Source organism: Bos grunniens, chromosome 26 (assembly GCF_055505025.1).
Source record: "Bos grunniens cultivar Pamir isolate PY7600 chromosome 26, Bosgru_T2T1.0, whole genome shotgun sequence".
Classification (NCBI taxonomy): Eukaryota; Metazoa; Chordata; class Mammalia; order Artiodactyla; family Bovidae; genus Bos; species Bos grunniens.
Genome location: NC_141190.1, coordinates 1 through 15,368, shown reverse-complemented (window position 1 = coordinate 15,368; position 15,368 = coordinate 1). Strand labels below are relative to the sequence as shown.

General features: G+C 59.8%; 1 long non-coding RNA gene across 1 annotated transcript; it reads left to right on the top strand.

The window, feature by feature from the left end:
- Positions 1–1,360: 1,360 nt before the first annotated feature.
- Positions 1,361–14,966, top strand: LOC147343917 (uncharacterized). The gene is made up of 2 exons (XR_015155451.1): positions 1,361–1,748; positions 2,086–14,966. It is a non-coding gene; the product is annotated as an uncharacterized LOC147343917 (long non-coding RNA).
- Positions 14,967–15,368: the final 402 nt, after the last annotated feature.

The following is a 15,368-nucleotide window of genomic DNA, read 5'->3' as shown; positions in this document are numbered from 1 at the left end:
AGGGTACCTCTGATTTCAGACTCCGATCGCAGGGTCCCTGCAGACTGGGGACAGGAGAGTCAGGCCTCGTCTTGGGTTGAGGCATGGAACTCCGCTTGCCTCTCGAGATGTCCCCGGGGAGAGAGGCCGCTTGTCGAGCTGTATTTGGAACCTGGGGTCTTTTTCCGAACGATGCACGGAAAAACTGCCCCTTCGTGTTGACTTCATTCACAGGGTGGAGTTCGGAGAGGTGTCCGGGCATCGGGTTCTTCTCAAGAGGGGACCGGGAAATCGGGGTCCTACGGAATGTGGAACCACCCACGAGGCCACGTCTGGAATGTCTTCGTGAGACCGGCCTCATCCTGAGGTGCGACCGGAAGGTCGGGAACCCCTTGCAGACAAAGCAGGGGAGTCGACCCTCCTGTCCAGATCAGGAGGGGAGAAAGGGCTCAGAGGAGGGGGTGCCGGAAAACCTCAGTGTTCCTCTCGAGGGAGACCGGGATTTCGGGGAACTTTGTGGGTCGCATCAAGGGTGCCAAGTGCCCTTTCGACCTCCAGTTCCTAACGTGGGACTTCTCCTGAGGCGCTGTAGCGGGAAAGGGCTTCATCTTGCGATGACGGGGGAGCCACGTGGTTTTTCTCGAGTTACGGCGGGATTCTCGAGTTACGACGGGGAATTCAGGCTGCCTCTTGTGTTGGCCCAGGCAAGTCCAATCTTCCATTCGAGTTGCGAAGGAAAGCTGGGGATTGCTCCCGAGTGACTGCAGGGCCAATAGACCTCATCTAGGCTTGTGTCCAGAAGCCAATGTTCCTCTCCAGGGGCGACAGGGATCTCGGGGTTGCATTCCAGACGCACCCGGGGAGACAGGCATTCATCTCGAGTGGAAGCAAAGAACCCCGCTCTGCTCTCGAATCGCGACGGGTATCTCTTGGAGCTCACTGGGGGGACTCAAGGGAGTCAAGCCTCCTGAGGCGTTTGGAGAGAGGTCGCGAGATTGGTCTCTAGGCCATGCAGGAGACGAAGGCCCTCATCTCTCGATGACGGGGGAATCTCGGGGTTGTTCTCGAGCGGCGGCCCCAGTGTGCGGTTTCTCACGAGGTACGACGGCGAGGTCAGTGAGCCTCTCGTGGGGCGCCAGGGAAGTCGGGTCTCCATGCGAGTGGCGAGGGGGAGCGCGTCACTGCTCCCGAGCCATGCTAGAGGAATCTGGCCTCGAGACGTGTTGAAGAATGTCTCTCGAGGTCTTTCCCGCGTTGAGGCAGGAAACCCTGGGTTCCCTCGACTTGTGCGGGTGACCTCAGGGGGCTTCTCATGGTGGCTCTTAGAAGTCAGGAAATCTGGAGGTGGAAGGGGTTCTCGGGACTCCAGGGGTTTGGTGCATTGGAAGAGGGTCGCATCTCCAGTTGAGGTAGGAACCTCAGGGTTCCTCTGATTTCAGACTCCGATCGCAGGGTCCCTGCAGGCTGGGGACAAGAGAGTCAGGCCTCGTCTTGGGTTGAGGCATGGAACTCCGCTTGCCTCTCGAGGTGTCCCCGGGGAGAGAGGCCACTTGTCGAGCTGTATTTGGAACCTGGGGGTTTTTTCCGGACGATGCACAGGCGAGTCACTGCCCCTTCGTGTTGACTTCATTCACAGGGTGGAGTTCGGAGAGGTGTCCGGGCATCCGGTTCTTATCAAGAGGGGACCGGGAAATCGGGGTCCTACGGAATGTGGAACCACCCACGAGGCCACGTCTGGAATGTCTTCGTGAGACCGGCCTCATCCTGAGGTGCGACCGGAAGGTCGGGAACCCCTTGCAGACAAAGCAGGGGAGTCGACCCTCCTGTCCAGATCAGGAGTGTAGAAGGGGCAAAGAGGAAGTGGTGCCGGAAAACCTCGGTGTTCCTCTCGAGGGAGACCGGGATGCCGGGGAACTTTGTGCGTCGCCTCAAGGGTGCCAAGTACCGTTTCCACCTCCAATTCCTAACGTGGGACTTCTCCTGAGGCGCTTTAGCGGGAAAGGGCTTCATCTTGCGATGACGGGGGAGCCACGTGGTTTTTCTCGAGTTACGGCGGGATTCTCGAGTTACGACGGGGAATTCAGGCTGCCTCTTGTGTTGGCCGAGGCAAGTCCAATCTTCCATTCGAGTTGCGAAGGAAAGCTGGGGATTGCTCTCGAGTGACTGCAGGGCCAATAGACCTCATCTAGGCTTGTGTCCAGAAGCCAATGTTCCTCTCCAGGGGCGACAGGGATCTCGGGGTTGCATTCCAGACGCACCCGGGGAGACAGGCATTCATCTCGAGTGGAAGCAAAGAACCCCGCTCTGCTCTCGAGTCGCGACGGGTATCTCCTGGAGCTCACTGGGTGGACTAAAGGGAGTCAAGCCTCCTGAAGCGTTTGAAGAGAGGCCGCGAGGTTGGCCTCTAGGCCATGCAGGAGACGAAGGCCCTCATCTCTGCGATGACGGGGGAGTCTCGGGGTGGTTCTCGAGCGGCGGCCCCAGGGTGCCGTTTCTCACGAGGTACGACGGCGAGGTCAGTGAGCCTCTCGTGGATTGCCAGGGAAGTCGGGTCTCCATGCGAGTGGCGAGGGGGAGCGCGTCACTGCTCCCGAGCCATTCTAGGGGAATCTGGCCTCGAGACATGTTGAAGAAGGTCTCTCGAGGACTTTCCCGGGTTGAGGCAGGAAACCCTGGGTTCCCTCGACTTGTGCGGGTGACCTCAGGGGGCTTCTCATGGTGGCTCTGAGAAGCGAGGGAAACTGGAGGTGGGAGGGGCCTCTCGGGACTCCACGGGGCTTGGTGCATTGGAAGAGGGCCTCATCTCCAGTTGAGGCAGGAACCGCAGGGTACCTCTGATTTCAGACTCCGATCGCAGGGTCCCTGCAGACTGGGGACAGGAGAGTCAGGCCTCGTCTTGGGTTGAGGCATGGAACTCCGCTTGCCTCTCGAGATGTCCCCGGGGAGAGAGGCCGCTTGTCGAGCTGTATTTGGAACCTGGGGTCTTTTTCCGAACGATGCACGGAAAAACTGCCCCTTCGTGTTGACTTCATTCACAGGGTGGAGTTCGGAGAGGTGTCCGGGCATCGGGTTCTTCTCAAGAGGGGACCGGGAAATCGGGGTCCTACGGAATGTGGAACCACCCACGAGGCCACGTCTGGAATGTCTTCGTGAGACCGGCCTCATCCTGAGGTGCGACCGGAAGGTCGGGAACCCCTTGCAGACAAAGCAGGGGAGTCGACCCTCCTGTCCAGATCAGGAGGGGAGAAAGGGCTCAGAGGAGGGGGTGCCGGAAAACCTCAGTGTTCCTCTCGAGGGAGACCGGGATTTCGGGGAACTTTGTGGGTGGCATCAAGGGTGCCAAGTGCCCTTTCGACCTCCAATTCCTAACGTGGGACTTCTCCTGAGGCGCTGTAGCGGGAAAGGGCTTCATCTTGCGATGACGGGGGAGCCACGTGGTTTTTCTCGAGTTACGGCGGGATTCTCGAGTTACGACGGGGAATTCAGGCTGCCTCTTGTGTTGGCCCAGGCAAGTCCAATCTTCCATTCGAGTTGCGAAGGAAAGCTGGGGATTGCTCTCGAGTGACTGCAGGGCCAATAGACCTCATCTAGGCTTGTGTCCAGAAGCCAATGTTCCTCTCCAGGGGCGACAGGGATCTCGGGGTTGCATTCCAGACGCACCCGGGGAGACAGGCATTCATCTCGAGTGGAAGCAAAGAACCCCGCTCTGCTCTCGAATCGCGACGGGTATCTCTTGGAGCTCACTGGGGGGACTCAAGGGAGTCAAGCCTCCTGAGGCGTTTGGAGAGAGGTCACGAGATTGGTCGCTAGGCCATGCAGGAGACGAAGGCCCTCATCTCTCGATGACGGGGGAATCTCGGGGTTGTTCTCGAGCGGCGGCCCCAGTGTGCGGTTTCTCACGAGGTACGACGGCGAGGTCAGTGAGCCTCTCGTGGGGCGCCAGGGAAGTCGGGTCTCCATGCGAGTGGCGAGGGGGAGCGCGTCACTGCTCCCGAGCCATGCTAGGGGAATCTGGCCTCGAGACGTGTTGAAGAAGGTCTCTCGAGGTCTTTCCCGGGTTGAGGCAGGAAACCCTGGGTTCCCTCGACTTGTGCGGGTGACCTCAGGGGGCTTCTCATGGTGGCTCTGAGAAGCCAGGGAAACTGGAGGTGGGAGGGGCCTCTCGGGACTCCACGGGGCTTGGTGCATTGGAAGAGGGCCTCATCTCCAGTTGAGGCAGGAACCGCAGGGTACCTCTGATTTCAGACTCCGATCGCAGGGTCCCTGCAGACTGGGGACAGGAGAGTCAGGCCTCGTCTTGGGTTGAGGCATGGAACTCCGCTTGCCTCTCGAGATGTCCCCGCGGAGAGAGGCCGCTTGTCGAGCTGTATTTGGAACCTGGGGTCTTTTTCCGAACGATGCACGGAAAAACTGCCCCTTCGTGTTGACTTCATTCACAGGGTGGAGTTTGGAGAGGTGTCCGGGCATCGGGTTCTTCTCAAGAGGGGACCGGGAAATCGGGGTCCTACGGAATGTGGAACCACCCACGAGGCCACGTCTGGAATGTCTTCGTGAGACCGGCCTCATCCTGAGGTGCGACCGGAAGGTCGGGAACCCCTTGCAGACAAAGCAGGGGAGTCGACCCTCCTGTCCAGATCAGGAGGGGAGAAAGGGCTCAGAGGAGGGGGTGCCGGAAAACCTCAGTGTTCCTCTCGAGGGAGACCGGGATTTCGGGGAACTTTGTGGGTCGCATCAAGGGTGCCAAGTGCCCTTTCGACCTCCAGTTCCTAACGTGGGACTTCTCCTGAGGCGCTGTAGCGGGAAAGGGCTTCATCTTGCGATGACGGGGGAGCCACGTGGTTTTTCTCGAGTTACGGCGGGATTCTCGAGTTACGACGGGGAATTCAGGCTGCCTCTTGTGTTGGCCCAGGCAAGTCCAATCTTCCATTCGAGTTGCGAAGGAAAGCTGGGGATTGCTCTCGAGTGACTGCAGGGCCAATAGACCTCATCTAGGCTTGTGTCCAGAAGCCAATGTTCCTCTCCAGGGGCGACAGGGATCTCAGGGTTGCATTCCAGACGCACCCGGGGAGACAGGCATTCATCTCGAGTGGAAGCAAAGAACCCCGCTCTGCTCTCGAATCGCGACGGGTATCTCTTGGAGCTCACTGGGGGGACTCAAGGGAGTCAAGCCTCCTGAGGCGTTTGGAGAGAGGTCGCGAGATTGGTCTCTAGGCCATGCAGGAGACGAAGGCCCTCATCTCTCGATGACGGGGGAATCTCGGGGTTGTTCTCGAGCGGCGGCCCCAGTGTGCGGTTTCTCACGAGGTACGACGGCGAGGTCAGTGAGCCTCTCGTGGGGCGCCAGGGAAGTCGGGTCTCCATGCGAGTGGCGAGGGGGAGCGCGTCACTGCTCCCGAGCCATGCTAGGGGAATCTGGCCTCGAGACGTGTTGAAGAATGTCTCTCGAGGTCTTTCCCGCGTTGAGGCAGGAAACCCTGGGTTCCCTCGACTTGTGCGGGTGACCTCAGGGGGCTTCTCATGGTGGCTCTGAGAAGCCAGGGAAACTGGAGGTGGGAGGGGCCTCTCGGGACTCCACGGGGCTTGGTGCATTGGAAGAGGGCCTCATCTCCAGTTGAGGCAGGAACCGCAGGGTACCTCTGATTTCAGACTCCGATCGCAGGGTCCCTGCAGACTGGGGACAGGAGAGTCAGGCCTCGTCTTGGGTTGAGGCATGGAACTCCGCTTGCCTCTCGAGATGTCCCCGGGGAGAGAGGCCGCTTGTCGAGCTGTATTTGGAACCTGGGGTCTTTTTCCGAACGATGCACGGAAAAACTGCCCCTTCGTGTTGACTTCATTCACAGGGTGGAGTTCGGAGAGGTGTCCGGGCATCGGGTTCTTCTCAAGAGGGGACCGGGAAATCGGGGTCCTACGGAATGTGGAACCACCCACGAGGCCACGTCTGGAATGTCTTCGTGAGACCGGCCTCATCCTGAGGTGCGACCGGAAGGTCGGGAACCCCTTGCAGACAAAGCAGGGGAGTCGACCCTCCTGTCCAGATCAGGAGGGGAGAAAGGGCTCAGAGGAGGGGGTGCCGGAAAACCTCAGTGTTCCTCTCGAGGGAGACCGGGATTTCGGGGAACTTTGTGGGTCGCATCAAGGGTGCCAAGTGCCCTTTCGACCTCCAATTCCTAACGTGGGACTTCTCCTGAGGCGCTGTAGCGGGAAAGGGCTTCATCTTGCGATGACGGGGGAGCCACGTGGTTTTTCTCGAGTTACGGCGGGATTCTCGAGTTACGACGGGGAATTCAGGCTGCCTCTTGTGTTGGCCCAGGCAAGTCCAATCTTCCATTCGAGTTGCGAAGGAAAGCTGGGGATTGCTCTCGAGTGACTGCAGGGCCAATAGACCTCATCTAGGCTTGTGTCCAGAAGCCAATGTTCCTCTCCAGGGGCGACAGGGATCTCGGGGTTGCATTCCAGACGCACCCGGGGAGACAGGCATTCATCTCGAGTGGAAGCAAAGAACCCCGCTCTGCTCTCGAATCGCCACGGGTATCTCTTGGAGCTCACTGGGGGGACTCAAGGGAGTCAAGCCTCCTGAGGCGTTTGGAGAGAGGTCACGAGATTGGTCGCTATGCCATGCAGGAGACGAAGGCCCTCATCTCTCGATGACGGGGGAATCTCGGGGTTGTTCTCGAGCGGCGGCCCCAGTGTGCGGTTTCTCACGAGGTACGACGGCGAGGTCAGTGAGCCTCTCGTGGGGCGCCAGGGAAGTCGGGTCTCCATGCGAGTGGCGAGGGGGAGCGCGTCACTGCTCCCGAGCCATGCTAGGGGAATCTGGCCTCGAGACGTGTTGAAGAAGGTCTCTCGAGGTCTTTCCCGGGTTGAGGCAGGAAACCCTGGGTTCCCTCGACTTGTGCGGGTGACCTCAGGGGGCTTCTCATGGTGGCTCTGAGAAGCCAGGGAAACTGGAGGTGGGAGGGGCCTCTCGGGACTCCACGGGGCTTGGTGCATTGGAAGAGGGCCTCATCTCCAGTTGAGGCAGGAACCGCAGGGTACCTCTGATTTCAGACTCCGATCGCAGGGTCCCTGCAGACTGGGGACAGGAGAGTCAGGCCTCGTCTTGGGTTGAGGCATGGAACTCCGCTTGCCTCTCGAGATGTCCCCGGGGAGAGAGGCCGCTTGTCGAGCTGTATTTGGAACCTGGGGTCTTTTTCCGAACGATGCACGGAAAAACTGCCCCTTCGTGTTGACTTCATTCACAGGGTGGAGTTCGGAGAGGTGTCCGGGCATCGGGTTCTTCTCAAGAGGGGACCGGGAAATCGGGGTCCTACGGAATGTGGAACCACCCACGAGGCCACGTCTGGAATGTCTTCGTGAGACCGGCCTCATCCTGAGGTGCGACCGGAAGGTCGGGAACCCCTTGCAGACAAAGCAGGGGAGTCGACCCTCCTGTCCAGATCAGGAGGGGAGAAAGGGCTCAGAGGAGGGGGTGCCGGAAAACCTCAGTGTTCCTCTCGAGGGAGACCGGGATTTCGGGGAACTTTGTGGGTCGCATCAAGGGTGCCAAGTGCCCTTTCGACCTCCAATTCCTAACGTGGGACTTCTCCTGAGGCGCTGTAGCGGGAAAGGGCTTCATCTTGCGATGACGGGGGAGCCACGTGGTTTTTCTCGAGTTACGGCGGGATTCTCGAGTTACGACGGGGAATTCAGGCTGCCTCTTGTGTTGGCCCAGGCAAGTCCAATCTTCCATTCGAGTTGCGAAGGAAAGCTGGGGATTGCTCTCGAGTGACTGCAGGGCCAATAGACCTCATCTAGGCTTGTGTCCAGAAGCCAATGTTCCTCTCCAGGGGCGACAGGGATCTCGGGGTTGCATTCCAGACGCACCCGGGGAGACAGGCATTCATCTCGAGTGGAAGCAAAGAACCCCGCTCTGCTCTCGAATCGCGACGGGTATCTCTTGGAGCTCACTGGGGGGACTCAAGGGAGTCAAGCCTCCTGAGGCGTTTGGAGAGAGGTCACGAGATTGGTCGCTATGCCATGCAGGAGACGAAGGCCCTCATCTCTCGATGACGGGGGAATCTCGGGGTTGTTCTCGAGCGGCGGCCCCAGTGTGCGGTTTCTCACGAGGTACGACGGCGAGGTCAGTGAGCCTCTCGTGGGGCGCCAGGGAAGTCGGGTCTCCATGCGAGTGGCGAGGGGGAGCGCGTCACTGCTCCCGAGCCATGCTAGGGGAATCTGGCCTCGAGACGTGTTGAAGAAGGTCTCTCGAGGTCTTTCCCGGGTTGAGGCAGGAAACCCTGGGTTCCCTCGACTTGTGCGGGTGACCTCAGGGGGCTTCTCATGGTGGCTCTGAGAAGCCAGGGAAACTGGAGGTGGGAGGGGCCTCTCGGGACTCCACGGGGCTTGGTGCATTGGAAGAGGGCCTCATCTCCAGTTGAGGCAGGAACCGCAGGGTACCTCTGATTTCAGACTCCGATCGCAGGGTCCCTGCAGACTGGGGACAGGAGAGTCAGGCCTCGTCTTGGGTTGAGGCATGGAACTCCGCTTGCCTCTCGAGATGTCCCCGGGGAGAGAGGCCGCTTGTCGAGCTGTATTTGGAACCTGGGGTCTTTTTCCGAACGATGCACGGAAAAACTGCCCCTTCGTGTTGACTTCATTCACAGGGTGGAGTTCGGAGAGGTGTCCGGGCATCGGGTTCTTCTCAAGAGGGGACCGGGAAATCGGGGTCCTACGGAATGTGGAACCACCCACGAGGCCACGTCTGGAATGTCTTCGTGAGACCGGCCTCATCCTGAGGTGCGACCGGAAGGTCGGGAACCCCTTGCAGACAAAGCAGGGGAGTCGACCCTCCTGTCCAGATCAGGAGGGGAGAAAGGGCTCAGAGGAGGGGGTGCCGGAAAACCTCAGTGTTCCTCTCGAGGGAGACCGGGATTTCGGGGAACTTTGTGGGTCGCATCAAGGGTGCCAAGTGCCCTTTCGACCTCCAATTCCTAACGTGGGACTTCTCCTGAGGCGCTGTAGCGGGAAAGGGCTTCATCTTGCGATGACGGGGGAGCCACGTGGTTTTTCTCGAGTTACGGCGGGATTCTCGAGTTACGACGGGGAATTCAGGCTGCCTCTTGTGTTGGCCCAGGCAAGTCCAATCTTCCATTCGAGTTGCGAAGGAAAGCTGGGGATTGCTCTCGAGTGACTGCAGGGCCAATAGACCTCATCTAGGCTTGTGTCCAGAAGCCAATGTTCCTCTCCAGGGGCGACAGGGATCTCGGGGTTGCATTCCAGACGCACCCGGGGAGACAGGCATTCATCTCGAGTGGAAGCAAAGAACCCCGCTCTGCTCTCGAATCGCGACGGGTATCTCTTGGAGCTCACTGGGGGGACTCAAGGGAGTCAAGCCTCCTGAGGCGTTTGGAGAGAGGTCACGAGATTGGTCGCTATGCCATGCAGGAGACGAAGGCCCTCATCTCTCGATGACGGGGGAATCTCGGGGTTGTTCTCGAGCGGCGGCCCCAGTGTGCGGTTTCTCACGAGGTACGACGGCGAGGTCAGTGAGCCTCTCGTGGGGCGCCAGGGAAGTCGGGTCTCCATGCGAGTGGCGAGGGGGAGCGCGTCACTGCTCCCGAGCCATGCTAGGGGAATCTGGCCTCGAGACGTGTTGAAGAAGGTCTCTCGAGGTCTTTCCCGGGTTGAGGCAGGAAACCCTGGGTTCCCTCGACTTGTGCGGGTGACCTCAGGGGGCTTCTCATGGTGGCTCTGAGAAGCCAGGGAAACTGGAGGTGGGAGGGGCCTCTCGGGACTCCACGGGGCTTGGTGCATTGGAAGAGGGCCTCATCTCCAGTTGAGGCAGGAACCGCAGGGTACCTCTGATTTCAGACTCCGATCGCAGGGTCCCTGCAGACTGGGGACAGGAGAGTCAGGCCTCGTCTTGGGTTGAGGCATGGAACTCCGCTTGCCTCTCGAGATGTCCCCGGGGAGAGAGGCCGCTTGTCGAGCTGTATTTGGAACCTGGGGTCTTTTTCCGAACGATGCACGGAAAAACTGCCCCTTCGTGTTGACTTCATTCACAGGGTGGAGTTCGGAGAGGTGTCCGGGCATCGGGTTCTTCTCAAGAGGGGACCGGGAAATCGGGGTCCTACGGAATGTGGAACCACCCACGAGGCCACGTCTGGAATGTCTTCGTGAGACCGGCCTCATCCTGAGGTGCGACCGGAAGGTCGGGAACCCCTTGCAGACAAAGCAGGGGAGTCGACCCTCATGTCCAGATCAGGAGGGGAGAAAGGGCTCAGAGGAGGGGGTGCCGGAAAACCTCAGTGTTCCTCTCGAGGGAGACCGGGATTTCGGGGAACTTTGTGGGTCGCATCAAGGGTGCCAAGTGCCCTTTCGACCTCCAATTCCTAACGTGGGACTTCTCCTGAGGCGCTGTAGCGGGAAAGGGCTTCATCTTGCGATGACGGGGGAGCCACGTGGTTTTTCTCGAGTTACGGCGGGATTCTCGAGTTACGACGGGGAATTCAGGCTGCCTCTTGTGTTGGCCCAGGCAAGTCCAATCTTCCATTCGAGTTGCGAAGGAAAGCTGGGGATTGCTCTCGAGTGACTGCAGGGCCAATAGACCTCATCTAGGCTTGTGTCCAGAAGCCAATGTTCCTCTCCAGGGGCGACAGGGATCTCGGGGTTGCATTCCAGACGCACCCGGGGAGACAGGCATTCATCTCGAGTGGAAGCAAAGAACCCCGCTCTGCTCTCGAATCGCGACGGGTATCTCTTGGAGCTCACTGGGGGGACTCAAGGGAGTCAAGCCTCCTGAGGCGTTTGGAGAGAGGTCACGAGATTGGTCGCTAGGCCATGCAGGAGACGAAGGCCCTCATCTCTCGATGACGGGGGAATCTCGGGGTTGTTCTCGAGCGGCGGCCCCAGTGTGCGGTTTCTCACGAGGTACGACGGCGAGGTCAGTGAGCCTCTCGTGGGGCGCCAGGGAAGTCGGGTCTCCATGCGAGTGGCGAGGGGGAGCGCGTCACTGCTCCCGAGCCATGCTAGGGGAATCTGGCCTCGAGACGTGTTGAAGAAGGTCTCTCGAGGTCTTTCCCGGGTTGAGGCAGGAAACCCTGGGTTCCCTCGACTTGTGCGGGTGACCTCAGGGGGCTTCTCATGGTGGCTCTGAGAAGCCAGGGAAACTGGAGGTGGGAGGGGCCTCTCGGGACTCCACGGGGCTTGGTGCATTGGAAGAGGGCCTCATCTCCAGTTGAGGCAGGAACCGCAGGGTACCTCTGATTTCAGACTCCGATCGCAGGGTCCCTGCAGACTGGGGACAGGAGAGTCAGGCCTCGTCTTGGGTTGAGGCATGGAACTCCGCTTGCCTCTCGAGATGTCCCCGGGGAGAGAGGCCGCTTGTCGAGCTGTATTTGGAACCTGGGGTCTTTTTCCGAACGATGCACGGAAAAACTGCCCCTTCGTGTTGACTTCATTCACAGGGTGGAGTTCGGAGAGGTGTCCGGGCATCGGGTTCTTCTCAAGAGGGGACCGGGAAATCGGGGTCCTACGGAATGTGGAACCACCCACGAGGCCACGTCTGGAATGTCTTCGTGAGACCGGCCTCATCCTGAGGTGCGACCGGAAGGTCGGGAACCCCTTGCAGACAAAGCAGGGGAGTCGACCCTCCTGTCCAGATCAGGAGGGGAGAAAGGGCTCAGAGGAGGGGGTGCCGGAAAACCTCAGTGTTCCTCTCGAGGGAGACCGGGATTTCGGGGAACTTTGTGGGTCGCATCAAGGGTGCCAAGTGCCCTTTCGACCTCCAATTCCTAACGTGGGACTTCTCCTGAGGCGCTGTAGCGGGAAAGGGCTTCATCTTGCGATGACGGGGGAGCCACGTGGTTTTTCTCGAGTTACGGCGGGATTCTCGAGTTACGACGGGGAATTCAGGCTGCCTCTTGTGTTGGCCCAGGCAAGTCCAATCTTCCATTCGAGTTGCGAAGGAAAGCTGGGGATTGCTCTCGAGTGACTGCAGGGCCAATAGACCTCATCTAGGCTTGTGTCCAGAAGCCAATGTTCCTCTCCAGGGGCGACAGGGATCTCGGGGTTGCATTCCAGACGCACCCGGGGAGACAGGCATTCATCTCGAGTGGAAGCAAAGAACCCCGCTCTGCTCTCGAATCGCGACGGGTATCTCTTGGAGCTCACTGGGGGGACTCAAGGGAGTCAAGCCTCCTGAGGCGTTTGGAGAGAGGTCACGAGATTGGTCGCTATGCCATGCAGGAGACGAAGGCCCTCATCTCTCGATGACGGGGGAATCTCGGGGTTGTTCTCGAGCGGCGGCCCCAGTGTGCGGTTTCTCACGAGGTACGACGGCGAGGTCAGTGAGCCTCTCGTGGGGCGCCAGGGAAGTCGGGTCTCCATGCGAGTGGCGAGGGGGAGCGCGTCACTGCTCCCGAGCCATGCTAGGGGAATCTGGCCTCGAGACGTGTTGAAGAAGGTCTCTCGAGGTCTTTCCCGGGTTGAGGCAGGAAACCCTGGGTTCCCTCGACTTGTGCGGGTGACCTCAGGGGGCTTCTCATGGTGGCTCTGAGAAGCCAGGGAAACTGGAGGTGGGAGGGGCCTCTCGGGACTCCACGGGGCTTGGTGCATTGGAAGAGGGCCTCATCTCCAGTTGAGGCAGGAACCGCAGGGTACCTCTGATTTCAGACTCCGATCGCAGGGTCCCTGCAGACTGGGGACAGGAGAGTCAGGCCTCGTCTTGGGTTGAGGCATGGAACTCCGCTTGCCTCTCGAGATGTCCCCGGGGAGAGAGGCCGCTTGTCGAGCTGTATTTGGAACCTGGGGTCTTTTTCCGAACGATGCACGGAAAAACTGCCCCTTCGTGTTGACTTCATTCACAGGGTGGAGTTCGGAGAGGTGTCCGGGCATCGGGTTCTTCTCAAGAGGGGACCGGGAAATCGGGGTCCTACGGAATGTGGAACCACCCACGAGGCCACGTCTGGAATGTCTTCGTGAGACCGGCCTCATCCTGAGGTGCGACCGGAAGGTCGGGAACCCCTTGCAGACAAAGCAGGGGAGTCGACCCTCCTGTCCAGATCAGGAGGGGAGAAAGGGCTCAGAGGAGGGGGTGCCGGAAAACCTCAGTGTTCCTCTCGAGGGAGACCGGGATTTCGGGGAACTTTGTGGGTCGCATCAAGGGTGCCAAGTGCCCTTTCGACCTCCAATTCCTAACGTGGGACTTCTCCTGAGGCGCTGTAGCGGGAAAGGGCTTCATCTTGCGATGACGGGGGAGCCACGTGGTTTTTCTCGAGTTACGGCGGGATTCTCGAGTTACGACGGGGAATTCAGGCTGCCTCTTGTGTTGGCCCAGGCAAGTCCAATCTTCCATTCGAGTTGCGAAGGAAAGCTGGGGATTGCTCTCGAGTGACTGCAGGGCCAATAGACCTCATCTAGGCTTGTGTCCAGAAGCCAATGTTCCTCTCCAGGGGCGACAGGGATCTCGGGGTTGCATTCCAGACGCACCCGGGGAGACAGGCATTCATCTCGAGTGGAAGCAAAGAACCCCGCTCTGCTCTCGAATCGCGACGGGTATCTCTTGGAGCTCACTGGGGGGACTCAAGGGAGTCAAGCCTCCTGAGGCGTTTGGAGAGAGGTCACGAGATTGGTCGCTATGCCATGCAGGAGACGAAGGCCCTCATCTCTCGATGACGGGGGAATCTCGGGGTTGTTCTCGAGCGGCGGCCCCAGTGTGCGGTTTCTCACGAGGTACGACGGCGAGGTCAGTGAGCCTCTCGTGGGGCGCCAGGGAAGTCGGGTCTCCATGCGAGTGGCGAGGGGGAGCGCGTCACTGCTCCCGAGCCATGCTAGGGGAATCTGGCCTCGAGACGTGTTGAAGAAGGTCTCTCGAGGTCTTTCCCGGGTTGAGGCAGGAAACCCTGGGTTCCCTCGACTTGTGCGGGTGACCTCAGGGGGCTTCTCATGGTGGCTCTGAGAAGCCAGGGAAACTGGAGGTGGGAGGGGCCTCTCGGGACTCCACGGGGCTTGGTGCATTGGAAGAGGGCCTCATCTCCAGTTGAGGCAGGAACCGCAGGGTACCTCTGATTTCAGACTCCGATCGCAGGGTCCCTGCAGACTGGGGACAGGAGAGTCAGGCCTCGTCTTGGGTTGAGGCATGGAACTCCGCTTGCCTCTCGAGATGTCCCCGGGGAGAGAGGCCGCTTGTCGAGCTGTATTTGGAACCTGGGGTCTTTTTCCGAACGATGCACGGAAAAACTGCCCCTTCGTGTTGACTTCATTCACAGGGTGGAGTTCGGAGAGGTGTCCGGGCATCGGGTTCTTCTCAAGAGGGGACCGGGAAATCGGGGTCCTACGGAATGTGGAACCACCCACGAGGCCACGTCTGGAATGTCTTCGTGAGACCGGCCTCATCCTGAGGTGCGACCGGAAGGTCGGGAACCCCTTGCAGACAAAGCAGGGGAGTCGACCCTCCTGTCCAGATCAGGAGGGGAGAAAGGGCTCAGAGGAGGGGGTGCCGGAAAACCTCAGTGTTCCTCTCGAGGGAGACCGGGATTTCGGGGAACTTTGTGGGTCGCATCAAGGGTGCCAAGTGCCCTTTCGACCTCCAATTCCTAACGTGGGACTTCTCCTGAGGCGCTGTAGCGGGAAAGGGCTTCATCTTGCGATGACGGGGGAGCCACGTGGTTTTTCTCGAGTTACGGCGGGATTCTCGAGTTACGACGGGGAATTCAGGCTGCCTCTTGTGTTGGCCCAGGCAAGTCCAATCTTCCATTCGAGTTGCGAAGGAAAGCTGGGGATTGCTCTCGAGTGACTGCAGGGCCAATAGACCTCATCTAGGCTTGTGTCCAGAAGCCAATGTTCCTCTCCAGGGGCGACAGGGATCTCGGGGTTGCATTCCAGACGCACCCGGGGAGACAGGCATTCATCTCGAGTGGAAGCAAAGAACCCCGCTCTGCTCTCGAATCGCGACGGGTATCTCTTGGAGCTCACTGGGGGGACTCAAGGGAGTCAAGCCTCCTGAGGCGTTTGGAGAGAGGTCACGAGATTGGTCGCTATGCCATGCAGGAGACGAAGGCCCTCATCTCTCGATGACGGGGGAATCTCGGGGTTGTTCTCGAGCGGCGGCCCCAGTGTGCGGTTTCTCACGAGGTACGACGGCGAGGTCAGTGAGCCTCTCGTGGGGCGCCAGGGAAGTCGGGTCTCCATGCGAGTGGCGAGGGGGAGCGCGTCACTGCTCCCGAGCCATGCTAGGGGAATCTGGCCTCGAGACGTGTTGAAGAAGGTCTCTCGAGGTCTTTCCCGGGTTGAGGCAGGAAACCCTGGGTTCCCTCGACTTGTGCGGGTGACCTCAGGGGGCTTCTCATGGTGGCTCTGAGAAGCCAGGGAAACTGGAGGTGGGAGGGGCCTCTCGGGACTCCACGGGGCTT